The sequence below is a fragment of the Pholcus phalangioides genome, unplaced genomic scaffold (assembly GCF_987345545.1).
Source record: "Pholcus phalangioides strain wild (caught in Gottingen) unplaced genomic scaffold, Ppha-v1.0 ptg000022l_1, whole genome shotgun sequence".
Taxonomy (NCBI): Eukaryota; Metazoa; Arthropoda; class Arachnida; order Araneae; family Pholcidae; genus Pholcus; species Pholcus phalangioides.
In genome coordinates this window covers 10,952,738-10,972,901 of record NW_028301615.1, presented here as the reverse complement: position 1 = coordinate 10,972,901, position 20,164 = coordinate 10,952,738, and the positions used below count along the sequence as shown (strand labels likewise).

The following is a 20,164-nucleotide window of genomic DNA, read 5'->3' as shown; positions in this document are numbered from 1 at the left end:
TGATTCGTGGTCGGTGTTTTTTTTTACTTATTTTGTTTCTTGGTGTCAAATAACGTATAATTAGACGATGCTTTATAACTTCATACAGTTGACATTTTTCTTTTATCTCGCTTGACAGCCGATCTTACATTCGCATTGATAGTAAGAGATAAACTATATTAGTTCGGTTCAGTCTTGTGAATCTGAATTGGAGATGCAATGCGGAGAAAATATTTCGAGTGTTATGTCGAGTTTTTTTTTCACTAGACATCAGTGTTTCTCGACTTTCCGTCTGTGACGATGGCATTAATGGTCGACAAGCAGGCTTGATAATTCAATTCTAACTGAATGAAAAATCATTCAATTTCAATTGTTGTAATTAATATCAGTAATATCCATATGGGTCATATGAGCTCGAATAAAAATTGTACCTTCACACTTCGGTTCGCCATACCTCACCACGGAAAATGCGTGAAGTTGCGATCGTAACTGGATGTCACTAATAATTGTAGCTAAAACAAAATGAAATTTACGACAAGTTTACTAATTACTGCTAAAATGAGTGGAGTGTGAATAAAGGGCAGTTACAAATCACAGTGAACAAAAATGTACTTGAAAAACCATTCAAATGAGTAGATGACCATATTTCATTCAGAAAAAAATAACTGAAATCTTACATACGGTAAAATGGTAAAATACGACACGTCGCCAATCGTCATCAAAAACGTTGTTGACACATGTCGGTAAAATCTCCCATTGCAGTTAAAATCGCTGAAAAATTGACGAAAAAACCGTATAACTTGACAAATGTGTAAGACGAATGTTTGTATTTATGGCTATAAGTACTACCATAATAAGGTACGAAAACGCAGTTTATATATTCACGATTTTAGTAAACATTACAAATTCAAATAAGCATCGTTGAAAAAACGGGACAAATTTTATAAAAAATGTAGGACCTAATTATTACCTATAATTACGAGATTTCTCTGTACCTAGTCAATGTGTGTCTGACTACAAGTTATTTTTCACACCTTTCCTTCATCCAAATATTTTCGTCTGACTCAGAACTGAAACTTCATCCTGTTTCGAGTCACGAGCACCGTCCATGCCAGGAATTTTCATCCTATTTGATGCTTGTAACTAATTTCGCCCGAATTGAACTATTCCATTCAAATGGAATTAAAAAACTCACATTGCGCATTGACGTAAGCGTATGCCACAGTTGTGTCATATGAGTGCTTTCTCGATCCTGGACACGAACAGCGTTCATGACTCGAAATAAATTGGAGACCCATGATCTATGTTCATTATCATCAGAAGGAGAGCGCAGTACCTGCGACATATGATCAAACTCATTAATACACATGCTTAAATTTGATACTTGTGCGTAATTTCGCGTGCTTTCGAGGTCTTGATTGACAATGAAATAGAACTATTTCATACTTGTTGCATTCAAGTATTCACAATATGCTGGTCTTGATTTAAGAATGTCAGAGAGTTTCCGCTTTTTTTCAGAGAGTACTCCAATTCCGATTGAGGGCGTAAACGGTGCTCCCGATTAAAAAAAAAGAAGCTGAAGACCCTTGGTCAAGACCATATTCTCAAAGTTATTCCGACAAAACTATAGAGCGCTAAAGTTTCAGTTCACACTCAATACCATCGGAATGAGTTTTTTTTTAAATGCTCGTAAAAAATATTCTGTGGTTGGCAAAAAAAAAAAAGCTTTGCACTATTTTATCCTCGACTTGACCTGATTGAGGCTGCGAAAAAATAAAAAAATGAGGAGGAGGAACAAAATGGTCGCGAGAAACTAGGCATTTTCATTAGTTCTACGTATTTTCCAACTCAAGTTGTGTGTGTTCCGAGACGAGGCAATAAAAAAAAGGGTCCCTCGGCTTTTTGAAATTGCGCTGAATGAACAGCACTTTCTTCTTCTAGTAAAAGAAAATACAGAAAAAAAGAAAAACGCGTTAAAAGTAAATTAAAAAATAAGAGAAAGCAAAAGAATAACCGCCTACACAGGTAAGCTCCCACTTCGGGGTCAGAGTTCAAATAACTGCGAATTTCTCCATGTATAATAATAAAAAATAAGGATGAGGGGAGGGTACCGCCCTCCTTTCCGGTAGTTGCTAGAGGCTTAACAGTGTGTGTGTGTGTGGACCGAATTGTTGACCCTGGTAAAATAAGAAAGAGAAAGAGAAGTCTTAGGAAAATATACTCGAAAGCCCTAATCTCATCTCTGGTTTCGGGAGCCGCGGAGTTGATTCAGTCGGGAGAATTCCATGCAACGCCAGCAAATACCTGCAGCAAAGATAAGAAAGAAACACTTGACCCAATGTTGAACCGACAGAGAGAAAATAAAAGATCGGTTTGTACTGGACTTGTTAAAATAAGGAATGTCCTCGAACGAAAAAAAGAAAGAAAAATTGCATGTTTTGTTTTTCTTCTTCCGAATTCTTTATTATTAAAGTCGATGCTCTTTTCGCATTTCTTCACAGTCGAAAACGTGATTTCATTCAAGAACAAAAGTTTTCATTCAGAAAAACCTCTTTCCCCCCCCCCCAAAAAAAAAAGTTGTTAAAACTCAAAAGAATTCTTCGAGGAAAATTGAAACTATTCTAAATTCCAATATTTGCTGATGTTCATAACTTTTAAAGGATTATTGCTATTCAGGACACTAATGAGAATTCATCTTCGGAACATTGTTCAAAAAGCTGTTTTGTGAATAACACCGTTCAAAACTCAGGACAGCGTTTGGAGATAATTAGCGCTTGTTGCAGGAAGCACTCTTTGAGAATTTCAGAACACTGCTCCGAAATAATTATCGTCCAAAACATTTCTTTTCCCCCAAATGAGAACACTGAGAATCACGAACGTCGAGAATACTTTAAGAATCATTGTTGGCCGGAATACCATTCAAGATTTGTTGCCCAGAGAATTGTTGACCAGAATATGGTTGTTAGGAAAACTGTTGGCCAAAACATTGTTGGTAGGAAGACTTGACTAACACATTATTGTCAGGAAGACAAATGAACAAAACATTGTTGTTAAGCAGAGTGTTGTCCGGAAGATTGTTGGCCAAAACATTGTTGTTAGGAGGACTGCTGACTAAATCATTGTTGTCAGGAAGACAGTTGAACAAAACGTGTTGTTATGAAAACTGTTGACCGAAACATTGTTGTTCGGAAGACTTGACATTGTTGCTAGAAAAACTATTGTCCAGAAGATTGTTCAATTGTTGACTAGGACATTGTTGTTAGGAAGGCTGTTGTTCGGAAAGTTTTTTAACCAAAACATTGTTGTCTAGAAGACTGTTGACCCCAAACACTGTTGCTAGGAAAACTTTGGCTTAGAATATTGTTGACCAAGCATTGTTGATACGAAGACTGTTGTCCAGATTGTTGACTAGAAAATTGTTAGGAAGACTGTTGGTTGTCCACAAGATTGTTGACCAAAACATTGTTGTCCAGAAGACTGTTCATCAAAACATTGTTACTAGGGAAACTGTTGTCCAGAATACTTTTGACCACAACATTGCTGTTAAGAAGACTTGTTCAGAAGATTGTTGACTAGAAAATTGTTGCTAGGAAAACTGCTGTCAGGAAGATTGGTGATCAAAACATTGTTTTTAGGGAGACTGTTGTCCAGAAGATTGTTGACCAAAACATTGTTTTTAGGGAGACTGTTGTCCAGAAGATTGTTGACCAAAACATTGTTATCTAGAAGACCGTTGACCAAAATACTGTTGCTAGGAAAAATGTTGTCCACAATATTGTTGACAACAAATTGCTGTTAAGAAGACTGTTGTTCAGATTTTTGACAAGAAATTGTTATTAGGAAGACTGCTGGTTGTCCACAAGATTGTTTTTAGGAATACTGTTGTCCAGACGTTTTTGACCGGACATTGTTGTCCACACGATTTATGTCAAAATATTGTTGACTAAAACATAGTTGTTCAGAAGATTGACCAACTATTGATTCCAGGTAACCGCACATGCACCTCTTAAACATACTTCTGGGAATTTCGAACGAATTGTTACATGCAGTTACGTGTTGGTTGTGTGTGAGTGACCTCTACGTATTTATGTTGTTAGAGTTACGTTTATTTCGCAATGTGCTACCATCTGTCACCTATATTTTGAAATAAAAATGGCAAATTTCTGAATTTTAATATTATATTTAAGTATCATGTTGAAGGTCTGCCTGCTTACTGCGGGGAGACTTTTTCTAATGAGAGACCATCTCGCATTCGGTGTACTGGAACAGATTGTTGATTTGAACATTGTTGATCAAATGACCAAAACATTTCTGACTAATATTTTATTTAGAAAATTGTTTACCCCTACGTTTTCCTGATTTATGGTGAACCTGTGTTGTCCAGAACACTTTTCAAAACCCATATTATGCAGAAAGTTATTTAGAAGTTATTACGTAAACACATTCCTCAAGAATTCAGAAAATTATTTGGAAATCATTGTTGTTCAGATTATTGTCCAAAGCTCATGTTGTCTGAAACACTGGCAAAAAATCGTTATTGTCCGAAACACTGTTCAAAAATTACGATCGTTGAGAAAGAATCCAGATTTAATTATTCGGATCGATTTTTTTGGGATTGGATCTCCTGAAACAATTGAAGATGTTTCAGGAGATCCAAATGTTTTAGGAGATGTTTCAGTTTCATGCAAACTTTCTCCTTTCGCGGCGCCCCTTTCCTTACTTCAATGCCTATCCGCGAGCTCCGCTGGCTCACCCCAGAGCTCTTTAACAATCTCTTCGAAAAATCTTTGTCAGGGCCACCGTTTCGTGGCGCACAGTTTGAGAACCTCTGCATTAGCATCCTCCTTCCAATTTCGCAACCTGTTCCACGCATCCATATGAAAATGGCTTCTTAGGGGACTGTACTTGCAGATTGTTCCACTCTCGAAGACCCACAAATTCGTCGATTTTTCCCGCTTGCGTATGTCATAACGCTTAATCATTAAATCCACACATTCGATTGCTGAAATAGAAAATAAAATGTGACATAGCGCTGGTATTTCACGAGCGATCGAAAGAAAACGCTATTCCTCGCCTAATAAAGTAACAAAATCGCGGGTTTGACAACGCGGGTATGATTCGCGTTGTTCTGACGCTTTCGCTCCATTCCTCAGAACTTTTGAGGAGCTGAAATACTGTTCCATGTTGTCCAAACCATTATTTGAAAATTATTGCTGCGTAAAACTCTTTCAAAGAATGGAAATGTTGTTTGGAAATTATTATTGTGGAGAACAATGTTTCAAAAAATATTGTTGTCAAAACACTGTTTCAAAAAATATTGTTGTCGAAACACTGTTTCAAAAATAATACTGTCAAAACACTGTTTCAAAAATAATTCTGTCAAAACACTGTTTCAAAAATAATCCTGTCAAAACACTGTTTCAAAAAATATTGTTGTCGAAACACTGTTCCAAAAATAATTCTGTCAAAACACTGTTTCAAAAATAATCTGTCAAAACACTGTTTCAAAAATAATCTGTTAAAACACTGTTTCAAAAAATATTGTTGTCAAAACACTGTTTCAAAAAATATTGTTGTCAAAACACTGTTCCAAAAAATATTGTTGTCAAGAACACTGTAAGAGAAATATTGCGCAGAAAATTTTTTATTGCAGGTATTATAGACTATAAAATTTTTATAAAAATTATTTTATAAAATTAGACAAATGCAACCAATAAGCTAGCTTACCGGTTGCATTTTCTCAAATACGACCAATAAGTTTTATCGGTAACAATTTTCAAATTTTATCAAAGAGCTTTTAGAAAAATTTTATAGTGTAATACGCCTGCCTTCATTACACTATAAAAGTTTGATAAAAGTTCTTTTTTAAAACTTTAAAAATGCAGCCATTTTGCATTTGCGCGAATATAACCGGTACGATTATTTGTTGCATTTTTCAAGTTTTATGAAAGAACTTTCACGAAACTTTTATAGTGCAATCGACCTAAGAAATATTCTTATTCGGAACACTATTTAAGAAATCTCGTTTTAAAGACCACTGTTCAAGAAGTATAGTTGTGAGGAACACTATTTAAGAAGTATTGTTGTGAGGAACACTGCTTAAGAAGTGTTGTGCACGCTCAAGATCGCTCATAACTTTGTTTGGGAACTGCTCTGTCCCGAATAATTTTCAAGAATCATTGTTGACTAGAGCATTGTAGCTCAGAAGATTGTTGACCTACCTTGTCCCGAGATATCGAGTTATTTTTTCATCTGATTTTGATCGAAAATTCACTAATCAAACAATTGAAAGATATCGCTTGTAGTTTTTCCGAATAAGTTGATGTGAGTATATATATATATCGTATATAGGATTTATCTCTCTCTTTCATGCATTCTTTCTATGTTTCCTTCCACGAATGCTGAATGTGGGCGCATCTCGACACGCGCTTTTCTTTCTCTTTCAGAAAAATATATGAATGGGAAAAGCTTTCTGCATGGAATTTGTTATTCTATGGGTGATCTCTGAGGTAAGGAGGATAACGTCGGGGAAAATCGAGCAAAACATTATCGAGAAGTGAGATTTCCGACCCGACTTCCCGACCACATAAATTTTTCCTATCCACGGTTATATTTTTATTAATAGATGGAATTTTAGCAGTCCCCGTGGGTAGGAAAACGGCGCTTTTTTTTTTCTTTCGTACAATATATGCTGCTAGAGTTATCCCATAAAACCGTTCTTTTATTCTCCTCCCGGCTTTCCACATCTTAAGCAACCAAAGTTATGTCTTAACTAAGAAAATTTAAATCTCTTCGTATCCCCCCCCCCCCCCACCCGTGAAGTTTATTGCCCAGGGAGCACTGCGATCACAATGACTTGAAAAGACCGCATAGAAAATTGTGACATAATGTTTAAGCTAACGATTTATACTGCACTAAAGGTTTTAATTCGCCGCTTGCTCTCGAAACCACAACTCGCGTTTTTTCATCATACCCCTCATACCTTAACAACTATTTTTTTAGGGTGCTTTTCATTGTGCCGGAAACATACCTTTTCACCGGACGCACTCGAGCGCCATCTGTTGAAGTATTGAGCAAATGTTTAGGATACTGAGCACAAAAGGATTTATTCCAGATTTTTTCCTTTCTTTATACGCATATATATACATGTAACATTATTATTATTGCTCGGGTATTTAAGAGCAATTTGTCCCACGGTAATAAATTTCGAGTCCCTTTTGAAAAAGTACTCGCAAGGACGTGAGAATTTTGGTTCGCCCAATCCGAGCGCAGGGCCTTGAAAAAATTTGGGCTTTTTTCATATTCTAACGTAGACCTCCAGATCGCGATTTTGTTCTCCATTGTCATTATCAAATATTCTCGTTCTTTTTGAAACTGATCATGAATTAAGCATCATATACTTCTGTCGATGAATTGATGAAACATTATTGATTCATCACGGAGCCAACTGGCACTTTCTAATTCATGCACTATGTGCCCCCAGTTTCTGTGCAAAACTTTTTTTCGTGATGCTGTCCTGCTATTTATTTACCCTGGGTCGCAAATATTTGCTTATTTTTGCATGCGCGCTCCGTGATATTAATTTTCATGTCGCATACATGTTTTGACCCCACTTGCACTGTCCTCCCTGATTTACCGTATACAAGCAAGCCCTTTTCGCACCATGCAATCAATATTCAAACCCAATATGCATGCACCACGCTTCCATAGCGAACAAACTTTTGTAAATAAGATTCGTCTCCGAGCCACTGGGCTTCTTCTTAACCCTACACATACCTCGTACACATTCCTCCGCGGAATTTCTAACGAATCGGCACATGCTGGAATGTGTACCATGAGTGTATGTGTGGCCCTAACGTATTTATGTTGTTGAATTGCGTTTGTTTAGTGTTCATGCTGCCATCTGTCTTCCATTTTCTGAAGTAAAGATGGAAATGCTTGTATTTTCATGTTATCAGTATCGTGTTGTAGGTCTGCCTGCTCTCTGCGGAGAGACTTTTTCAAATACGAGACCGGCTGGCATTCGCACCTCGAAGCTGGAAAACCGCAGCAAACAAACTTCTGCCCACCACCACTGTGCCATCAACGGGGTTCGAAGTTGGATCCCCAGGACGAGAGTCCGGCACGATGCCCACACGACCGGCTAGAGTTTAGTGAGCTTCCCTCTTGTCCAAGTTCTATTCAGCGCCGTATTAAAATCATGGGCTTCCTGGACAGATTGGTGTTCTGGGAGCCCCATGCATCAGGTTAGAAAGTAATAACAGAATTACAATATACGGTGATAATGCATGCACGCACGCACTGATTTACAAAATGCTGAGGTGAAACACACTAACGGATTTTGTTAATTTCTTTGCAAAAAAGAGGCAGGGCAGAGTTGATTTCGGATCTTGTATTGGACTTGATGGTCTTTTAGGTAGTTATAATGAATAAAAATAACACAAGCGATAGATAGGAAAATATTTCTAGCTTATCGTACCGGCTTATCGTTATAATGGAATTGCCACAATAACGCATGGCCTTTGTAATGAGCATCGGCTGCTGCTGAACCAGACATGCACCTCGTCCATATTCCTCTGCGTAACTTTCAACGAATTGGTACATGTTGAAATGTGTGTGTATATGTGTATTGAACCTGACGAGAAGTTTATTTGTGTGTAATGATTGTTATGTGTACTGCTGCCATTCAGTGCCGTCTTAAGGCATGGGCCCACCCGGGCACAGCCCGGGGCTTCAAGCGAAGAGGGGCCTCACAAAAATGAGATCTGGTTGAAATTTGCGTGAATTTGTTTGGTAGGGCCTCCGAAAAATCAATTGGCCCGGGGGCCCATGATACTCTTAAGACGGCCCTGCTGCCATCTGCCACTAATTTTTTTCTAACTATTGGTGAGGTGTAATGATTGAATAATTGTATTGTTGTAGGCCTGTTGCTCTCTGTGGCAACAGGCCTACAACAATACAATACAAATGAGCGTCGGCTGCATATCAAAAAGCAATTTTAAAAAAGTGATGAAACTCGGCAAAAAAAAGTAGCCATTACTCATACAGTAGAGTCTCGATGATTCGAGGCGAATGGGATCGAGGTCAACCTCTCTCGGATTACTGAAAGCTCTGTTTATCCGATATGTAATTTGAAAACATTTCAAGTGTGGGTCACGACAGGGTCGTCTTAAGAGCATCATGGGCCCCCGGGCCAATTAGTTTTCCTGAGGCCCCCTACCTGGAAAATTCTCGAAAATTTCAATTAGTTCCCATTTTTGTGAGGCCCCCAGGTCGTGCCCGGTTGGGCCCATGCGTTAAGATGGCACTTGGTCACGTACTCTTATGTTTCGCCTTTAGCTCTACTGCTTAAGGAACGTCACGACCCTTGAAGATGAATTTTTAAAAAAGGCTTCAAAAAATATTTCATCCAATTGCAAATTAAATACTAAAAATTTCGTGTCGATCAGTTTATTTGTTCTTTCATAACGAAAGAAAGAAATAATTATAAAGTAAACGTATACGACAAAAAACACAGTGAACGTGGTTTTCTCAGAGATCGTGGTTTTTAAGTTCATCCGTAAGGTTAATAGAAAAAAAAAATCTGAAAATTTGTGTGGAAATGTTTATTCGACACGTGTTATAGTAAAATGGATCTCGAACTTTGATATCTGACCATTCATTAGAATTTTATGAATTTTCAAAGTTTGTAAAATATATATAAATTTCAAAAATCTAAATTCAGCATTTTTTTAAAAATATTTCCCATTAGTCAATTGAAAAATCCGAGGTTCATTTTACATGCCAAATAAACATTTCTGCCAAAATTTCCAGAATTTTCGATGCTGTAGTTTTTTTTTACTCTTACGGATGAACTTAATATCTGAGAAAACCACGTTCAAAGCTTACGTAGTTACTGCCAAAGCCCAAAGTGCGGCCGATTCGCAACGGGGCCGGCCATTTCACGAAGTGGCCGGCGATCCCTGACCAAAGCTGGATGTGCTGATGTAAGACGGCCCGGTAGGAGCCAAATCCAATTTTTTAATCGATAACGTGTGTATATTGTATAACTGTATATTGCAGCTGCATTGAATTAGCAGCATGAGACGAGAGAAAAACTATAAAAATAACTATATAAACATACAGTTTTTTTCTGCCAAATTTTGGAGACAAAAAATGATTACCGCATCGGTGACTGCGGCTTGAGTTGCCATAACTATTGTGGACAATATGCATGAAAAAATACGCCAACTTGGCGATGATAACGAATCATGTATTTTGCTATCGAACTTTGGTTAAAGATCACCAGCCGCTTCGCGATCTATTTAACAAAATTGCCCATTTCCCGAACTGGCTAGTCCTGTCGAGAATCGGCTAATTTCGGGCTTTAGCAGTAATATATACTTCTACACTATACTTCGTTACTCTTACTTTCATTTTGAAAGAACAAATAAACCGATTGACACGAAATTTTTAGTATTTTATTTGCGTTTGAATGAAATATATATTTTTGAAGTAATTTTTTAAAATTTGACTTCAAGGGTCATGACACCCCTTGCAGTTCATTGCACTACTACCAACACCCATGGCTTCGTTATAAAGGAGGCTGACAGGAGCTCTAGCCATTGTTGCAACTAGGATTTTTGTGGAGGGGGAGCAAATTATGATTTCGCTGCCCTCGTCACTGTAAAGATCAATGATTTTATAATTACATTTTTGTTCTCGCTTAAATATTGCTACCCGGAGTGTCTCTCGGGTGTCTCTCAGCCTGGGTGTCTCTCGGTTCCTATCACTATCACTATCACCCGGAGTAGTTGCCCCTGTGCCTCCCCCCCCAGTTTTAGCCTTGGCTTGACATGAATATAATTTTCCCCCACAAATTTTAAATTTACTATATGAGGGCCTGTGAAGCATTCTGGCCTTGGGGTCCATTGAAAACTCAAATCTAGAGATTAAGACCCCCCCCCCCCCCATCAGTCCCTGTCAACCCTCCTTCAAACAAATTTCTCGCATTCGGTAGGAAAACTGAGACGATATTGAACGAAAATCGTTATTGGCGAAAAATAGACAGATCTTAAGAAGGAATCTCGAAAAACCACACCGTCGATTACCCGGGACGTCTTAGTTTCGGGACTAAAATTATCGAGACTCGAAATTAATGTTGTTTGCACACCGTTGCTTTTCATGCAATATCTTTTATTTCTAACAATATAGGAAAACTTTTTCCATTCTAGAAGTGTAAAATTTCCAGTGCGAGCCGTGAAGATTGTCAAAAAACTCAACGGGAAAAAATTTGTGAGGCTTGCTTGTTAGAGGTCGCCTGTGCATTGATTGATCGATCTGTATAGAGATGAAGCTATGAAGAAGACATCATCATCATCGAACGTGATGACGCGCGCAGTGCGTGTCGGGACTGATTGCCGCGATGTGGTAATCAATCGTCATTCCCAATCAGAGAAGTCATAAAAGCAAAATTGTAGTTGATTGATAAAGCGATTTATTCGTATCGCATTTATAATTGTTCCGCTGTCTATATATATATATATACCACATATATATATGTGGCGCTTTTTTCCTTTTTATCTCTCTTGCTAATGCCTAACAGTCAAAGCTGGTGGATTTGATCGAAAGCTTCCATCGATTACTTCGTTTCGCATAAGTGTGCACTCACGCACACGTATATATATATAAATACAGATACGCGCCAATGTCGCAATCCATCAAGATTCTATCTGTTGTTGAAAGAAACTAATTGGTTTTTTCCTTCGAACGGGATGTCTAATAACCTGCACGATTCCAGTTCGGGATTTGTCTTCTCGGTCTGTACGGAATCACCAGTTGTTTACACTGTTTGCGTACAGACGCACAACTTGTAAAGTCAGCATATATATGCGTATAAGACGGCATCTTAATTTTCAGTTCGAAGTAACTTCCACGGGGTGATACGCGTAATTGAAATTATTATTGAAGGGATGAGAATCAATTTACTTCACAACCTGTACTACGGAAATTTTCAAGTCGTTTGAAGTTTCCAAACAACACCAGTTATCGGGAGAAAAAATATCTTTATTGGAAAATTGATTCACAGGGTGAAGGAAAGATTCAACATGATACATTATTACCAAATATGATCGATGATTTGATAATTAAGTTTTCCAAAAATTAGCGCGATTGTGTGTGTGTGTGTGTGTGAGATTTTAGTTTCTAAGCCCACAACACATCAAAGAAAGAGACTTCCTTCATGCTGAGACAAACTTTGGAGGAAAGAAAATTTTGTTGTCTCCGCTGGAAATCGAAACCTCTTGTAATCTAAGCAAGCGTACTAACCAACGTACTACTACTACTAAACCACGCATGTGCGTCTCGTCCTCTGTGGAATTCCTAACGAATTGCTACATATTGGAATGTGCGTGTACGTGTTGTGAACCTAACGTGAAGTTTGTTACTGTGTAATGGTTGTCATGAATAGTGCTGCTAACTGCCATCAGTTTTTCTAACTATGAATTAAGTGTAATGATTGAATAATTGTAGCACTGTGTGCAAGCTTGTTGCTCAATGTGGCTAGATTTCTTAAAGGGAAGATCGAATCGCACTCGTGCCTCGAAGTTGGAAACCACGGAAAAACAAGTTTAGCCGGCCACTACTCTGGCGATCGGTGGGGGGGGGGGGAAGGGTCAAACCCGGGTCCTCGCGATGTGAGTTCATCACTATGACCACTTGACCACCACAGCAGCTAACCATTGTATATTACAGAGACACCACCATTTCTATCCTTATTATAGCACGCGTAGAAGTGTGATGAGCTGAGTAGAGACAGTAACCGCCCTTAACCACTCAACAGCAATTACGAGATATCTTGCCAAACTCAATGTTTTGTATTTCGGCAATCATGAGAAATCTCGCCTCTCAAAACTTAACGTACAGTAGCATACGTGGAAGTATGGCTCTAGGACAGCGATGTGTGTGTTCAAAATCTTTTTCCCTTCCCGCACCCCCTTGGATAATACGTGTTTTCTGTTAGAAAATTCAGGTTTTTTATTTCTGTAACTATCCTATAATTAATTTCTATGAATTATTTTACTTATTTTGTTTATTCTACTTTATTTTACTTATTCTTTTTCGGCTATGGGTAATATTTAATTTTGACTTCACTTTTTTTTGAGATTTGGAAAAAAGATTCTCATTAAATTCACTCATTGATTGCAGCCGCAGCAACTACAAAATAATGTTTCTTTGACATTTGATTGAATTTTGTGAGATTTTTCTCTAAGTTGTGTGTGTTCACCATAGTATCAAATCTGAGCACAATATGCTAATAACACGAGGTACCAATGCAAACAAACTACGAAATAGTTCAAGTAAATAATAGTACTTTTTCTCAACCGAAATGGAAAATAAATACGATCGCCAATCGAAAAAGAAACTTTTACAATGCAGAATTCGTATGACACACTTCTGCGAACAGAAGTCAAAATATTGGTATGATTCATATATTTTTATAGGAATTGAAAAATTCAATTTTTATCATCATTTTAATTTTTCTGAATAATCAGTCTACATGATGTAGTTTCCCCCCCCCCTCTCGCACCCTTGAAAATGCTCTCCCGCACCCTAAGAACCACTGCTCTAGGATCAACGGTTCGCCAGTAAAATGCCATACGTATGTATGTACACTTTGTATATTCGTACGCACATGCTCATTTTCTTTTACGAGTGCTATTTTTTTTAAAATATTGTTTGTTTCATTCAACTTTTGTTCACTATTTTCATAATTATGTGTGGTTGTATTTTTTATATCTTATATATTGTGTAATTTTCTCTTTTCCTTATTGACATCGATATTCTTATATATGTATATATCTGACATCTATTAATAATTTATCGCGTTTCTGATTTGGGGCTTCGTATATTGTAATTGCACATATGATGTGATGATTGTGTGATTTATCTTTTATTTTTTTGTATTAAGTTGTTTTGTAATGCCAAGTTTTTCTCTGAATCGCATAATGTTTGTAACTTACGTTTGTAAGCCTCATAGCACGCTCTGTGACGCATGAGGAGTTGTTACCGGAGATCCAAATGAAAACATTAGTTCATTTGATGTGGTTTTCTCATCCGCGTCTATTGCTCCTAAAAATTGTGGTCTTTCGCGAGGAATAAGTTTTTCCACCGATTGAACCCGAGTTTGGTTTAAAGAACTTTTTTCTGAATTTCCCGAACGAGAATCATTATATAAACGTAACTTTTCTCAAGGTTACTGTTTCAAAATGAACAAATAAACAAAGTGAACCTGGAATAATAACATTTTTATGGGATACGACTGAAAATGTTTTTCGTTATATAGTTTTCGTTGTAAGCCGGGTTCGTTACAGCGGGGTTCAAGCATGTATCAGGTCGTTTCGAAAGTTCATAGCGTTTTTAATCGGTGCGTGATTCAGATGCCGAAGGTTATTTCATCATTTCAAAATACAGTAAATACTATTTTATAGGAATACGGAGATGTTGAAGCGTAGCTACTGAAGGGTTCCAATCTGGCTTTTGTCATAATCAATGCATTTTGAATAAAGAAACAAAGTGTACAATATGGCTAATCAAAAGTTGAAATTTTGGCACTCGATGTTATTACTATTTTTTCAAGTGAAGGAGTAAAGCTTCTCACAAACTTCCGTAAATATTTGCGAAATATATTTCCTTCGCTTCCTTCAAAAAAAAAACTGTTTCGTGAAAAATCTCACTGGCTGAAGCCAAAATCACGTAAAGATTAATTTCTTGCAGGGCTTCCACTCGTACAATTTTTTCCTACTTTCTGGTAAAATGCCCTACTTTCTCGGTTTTGTCCTACTTTATAGTTTTTTGTCCTATTTTTCCTTTTTTTTTACAAAATCCTATCAACAAAATTCGTGTAATTGATTTTAATTGAGCAAGAAATCATCAATATATATTGTCAAATATTGAAAAACTTTGTGGATTGCAAGTAATGATTCTGCTAAAGCAGGAATTTGGTCGTTTTCAAGGTTATTTGGGGGCAAGGTTATGTGGATCATTTGGTTTATAAATTTTTCATTTGCTTAGTTTGAGGGTTCAACAAATAGAGTAGTCATTAAAAACTTCTGTCTGGAGGCGAAAAATAATTCTGTATTTATTACTTCATGGTCTTGAACAATAACTAACAATCATCGTTCGAAATTATGGGCACATTTTGCGTATAGGTGAAACAACAGTTTGAATTAAAAAGCAGGTGGATACGTAGGCCTATTCTAGGTTTTGTAACTTTGATGATACCCAATAGCATTCAATTGTCTTTTGTATTTTAGGGCACGCAAAGGCATGAACAATATTCACAATGTTCAACAAAGAGCTAGAAACGAAAGTGCTTTATTCGTCAAAAACGAATTACATTGAACAGTAAAATATTAGCAAATCCCTTTAAAAAAAAGATGGACAACGCACTAAAACTATCCGATTCACCTTGACTTATTTACACAAAATCTTTCAATTTACATATTTTGCACTGTTCTTTTGGAAGTGCTTCAAATGAGCTTCATTCTTAAAAAAGCTTCCATGTCTTCATAATTTGCTTTGTATTGTCAAAGAGAGTTGACCGACTGACTGTGGAAGACCCAAAAAAAGAATGTAATTTATATTGTGTGAGGAGAGACCTGTGAGGAGAGAGTTATAACCCTTGGCGAAAAAAAAATAAATGCTACAGTAAGTCTGATAAAAAGAACTTGGGAAATATGTGAGATGAATATTTGTATAGTTATATTCATTATAGCACAATTTACAAACTATACAAATTGCCTTCATTCCTGATTCTAGTAAAGATTGAGAATCAAAGCGAGCTTCTTTGAAAAAAAAAAAGAGATTCATATAGTGGTCATGTCAATGAGCTAGTCGTCAAACGCAATAAATCTTTTTTTTTACGTTGGATTTAAATAATAGAACAGCAGACATACAATCTCTGGATGTGATTACCAGCTGAAATCCTAGGAATTTCTTGGATAAACGTCATTGAAACAAAAAAAAAAAAAATTACCAAATATTGTTATATCCGAGGGGGGCTGCTTTTCATTGACGTTATAAGCAAGGTTCATTATCCTCCATAGAAATCAGTTCAGAAAGCCAATTATTGATGTAAGCCGAGGTGCCGTTACAACCGAGTTTGGCTGTATATTTTTAGTTCCAAGATTTAAAACTGGATGTTAACCTGCGGCCATTCAAAAAGATATGCACTAGATTAACCAATGGAATTCAGCATCGCATCTGATCTGAACTGGGTCTAACGTTTTTTAAATCTGAGAAATTCATCACCTACTCTGGGTAAATTTCAAGTTTAAGAAAAATAAATAAACTGAAGTTTAATTAATAATTAAGGAATTAATTTAAGTAATATTTCTTGAAATTCAAGTTAACCGAAACATAGCTGAAAGTTTAGAGAAAAAAAGTATGCTTCGAACAATGGAGCCTTAAACTTTTTTCCCTCGCTAAAATATTTCATATGAAAAACACGCGGAACATTCGGGAAAGTGATCACCACGTCCATTAAGCGAAATTGACGGCATATTTCGCCTCTTTAAAAGCCACTTATTGATAAGAATATATATTTTGTAAGGTTGACTTCTCAACACAGAACACTTTTTCCCTATACTTCTTTGCTAGCACCTGATGAAAGCCTACTTTATCAAAAAGATATGCTATTTTGAAAGAGGAGGGGTTTGATTAGTTCCCCTGTGTCGCTTAAAGGGTTAAAACTTCGTAAACAAGAGTTATGTGCACATGCATGAATGATTGGAGTTAATTAAAATTAGGATAAATTATATCAAGGAATAAGAAATTAACGGAAATATATCTGGTAATATTTGGCAAAACCCAATGGAATATCAAAGAATGGGGGCGACTCAAGGGCTGTGAGGCACGTGTGGTCGCACGGGGTGCCACTATAGATGGAGGGCCAAACCAAGGGTAAAGAAAAAATATAATTGCAGAAAAGCTTTTTTTAGAAAAAATATTATGTCTGTTAACTTTTAAATTATGAATGCGAGGGATGGAATTATTCGTGGGGAAAAAATTTTCTTTTTTTATGTATTTAATCTCTAGCAGCGGCTTCAAGTATTCGGGTCATTTTACGCGCGGCTTATACGCCGGAGCAGAGCCAAAGCGATGTATCGCACGGGTGAGAATTTTGTCTAGAAAAGAAAAGTAGCAGAATTAACTTCCAATAATGACATGGCATTTGCCATGAATGAATCTTAATTAGATTAGAATGGAATCCTTTGAAAAATTGCAATTTTTATGGAGTCACGAATTCACGGAATGTAGATGTCTCTCTCCGCAACGAATTCTATCAATAATATCCTTGCCGCGTTCTTCTATAGATAATGTCTTTAGTTACTTGAATAATTCTCTGCACGTGATCGTGATGCATCATGTATGAATTCGTTGTTAAGCTCTTCTCTGAGAATAAATACTTGATCATAGAAAGTTTAAGAATTTAATGAAAACTAATAATGAAAACAGAGGGAAATTCATTAAATTTTAAGAGAGAGAGAGAGAGAGAGACACAACATACCTGTTGTTGGTGATCGAGTAGAGCGGTCGGTACTCGGAAATAACTGACATGCAGAAACAGAATATGTATGTATATATGATGAGAGATCCCGAAGTAGGTTTATGGTTGTTTTGTGAGCACAACACTCCTCCGCCTCCTACTCGTCTCGTCGTGGCGATGATCGAGATTAGAAATTTCTCGTTTTTCCTAGGCTATATGTGTGATGGGTTATTCTTCATCAACGTTCTGTCAGTACGAAACCCAACCACACCCTGATTTAATGCCATCGTTCTCTGCCGTTGTTAACTTTAAACTATGCGCTCGAAAGAAAAAAAAGAACAGCGAGAAATAATCGTCAAAGAGGTACCGAGAGAGAGAGAGAGAGAAACGTGGGCGCAGCTTTTCGATTCCCAACGTTTATTTCATCTTTGATGGAGTATCCGCCGAAGAATAATTCCTCGTAGGCATCAAATAGCTATTCGTGTGAGTATTGCGTGGTGTGCATTCCCATTTCTGCTAATAAATATACTTTCTATACGTTACGTAGGAAAGGGGGATTTTTGTAGACCTGGCCATAGCTTCCGAATCCATATAGAATTGTTGCAATACTCTCTAAGCGGGATTGAAAATTTCTATTTCTTCCATAGAATATGTCATACGATATTCTTTTGTAGCATGGGTGCTCTAACTTGGTGATCCCGGGCCAATCTGATTCGTACATGGCCCGCAAAGCGATTTTAAGTACACACATTAAAACTGAAAAAAGAAAAAACAGTTTTTTTTTTCAATTTTTATTTCGCCTTCGAGGGAGTGAGTCATTCAGACGTTTAGAAAATTATTTAGCTGCCCTCGTGAAAGTAACTCGGCTTTCATGGGGGCTTTCGAAGTAGTTATCCAGTTTTTGCACGAGCCGCTGTGGTGTCGTGTCGGCACCGTCACGGTCGCGTCAGAGGATCCTCAGGTTCGAAACCCGTTGGTAACACAGCGGTGATCAGCTTAAGTTGGTTTTTTTTTTCTTCAAAAAAACGTCTACAAAACTGCTCCTGCTTTCCCAACTTCGAGGCGCGAATGCGATCCGATTTCCCGTACCACGATACTTACGCAATGCAAAAGTTCAGGCATCTGCCACTTTCAATTCTAATATTGAAGTCAGATGACAGCACCCCTAGAACCCGAAACAAAAACGTAACTCTGACAACATTAATAACTTGGGGCCACATATTAGACACTACGCATTCCGGTACGTGCCAATTCATTGGAAAAATCCTTAGAGGAATTATTACGAGGTGCATGTACGGTTAATTCGTAGTAGGGTACTTTTATACGGGCCGCAAATGTAATCCTTGGTGACATATGAACCCCAAATTAATTTTTTTTATTATAACTTGCTTTTTACTATAGCACACTCATATATAGCATTTTATTCTTTCGAAATTTATGGATTTCTTTTGAAAGGATAAAAAAAATCAAACGTATACATTGAATCAGTGGTTCAAGCGATTGAAATATACAAAATAGGAGTTACGATATTCGAGACTACACCAACGTCACGTGAAGGGAAATCCATCACTACTTGTAATTACTCATAGTTATTGATGACAGTGCATCATTCATATGGAGGAGAAGATCAAAATATGAGCTATATGTTCCATTTTGAGGTTTTGTGAGTCATATGTTCCTTATTCCCAAGGTCTTGATATGTTAATACAATATAAAATATAAGGATCAAAATAGAGAGGTAAAAAATGCTTATAAAATTCTGCGCATTTCATGAAAAATGTAATTGCATAAGTTGTGAAAATCGTAGTTGTACGAAGTCTGAGCCAACCATAAAGTATTTGCATAAATGATCAAAAAATCAATCAGAAACACAGTAAGTTTTCACACTATTCTTCTTCTGCAGAGTGCCACCAAAGGTTTCAGACGTTTAGTTTTGCTTGGAACCCTTTATTTATGTCTACGAAACTGTTCCACGGAACCAAAACAAACATCTAATTCCTTAAATTCTATATTCTTTCCGTAGGAGAATAAAAAAAACCATCCGCTTGTGTGAAGTGGTACATCAAAAATCCTATGATGGAGATCGAATCTCTTATATCATGCTTGTAAGAACATTGCTCTCAACAAATAGATGAAGCTTAAGAGAGTTCTTTTTTGTGATTTTTATTTTTTGATCGTGAGATGGGTCGAGTGTATTATTATGTGCGTACTATCTTGACACGACGCAGTGTCACTCACGTCTGATTGATCACGTGTTGTTCGAGGAGGTTCTTCATAACTTCTCTCTAATCCTCCTCAAGGAGGTGGTTGGTCTTTGTACTTTCACTGAATTGTTTGATTATAAATGCGGTGGGAAAAACTGTATAGCACATAAATCCAAAGAAAAAAGAAGAATTCATTTCCAATTAAACTTTGTTCAATACTCATTCTATGCTTTGATAATTTTCAAATACAAATTCTCTTTTACTATCCGGTCTAATGTTGCGGATGGGCGGGCCGGATAACAGAAAAGCCGAATATACCGGAGCTCCATAAATACTCACTTCCTACCATGAAAAACATCCTTTTTATCCAAAACCTACTCTTATTCATATTTTCTGACTTCTGGGTACCGACGAGTACTTAATAAATGCTTGTTATGCATTTCTGAACTGCACT

General features: G+C 37.0%; 1 long non-coding RNA gene across 1 annotated transcript in view; it reads right to left on the bottom strand.

The window, feature by feature from the left end:
* Positions 1 to 17,853, bottom strand: part of LOC149069453 (uncharacterized) — a 55,996-nt gene extending 38,143 nt beyond the window's left edge. The window contains exon 1 of the long non-coding RNA XR_016195049.1: positions 17,528 to 17,853. This is a non-coding gene — a long non-coding RNA (uncharacterized LOC149069453). The remainder of the gene's footprint in view (positions 1 to 17,527) is intronic.
* Positions 17,854 to 20,164: the final 2,311 nt, after the last annotated feature.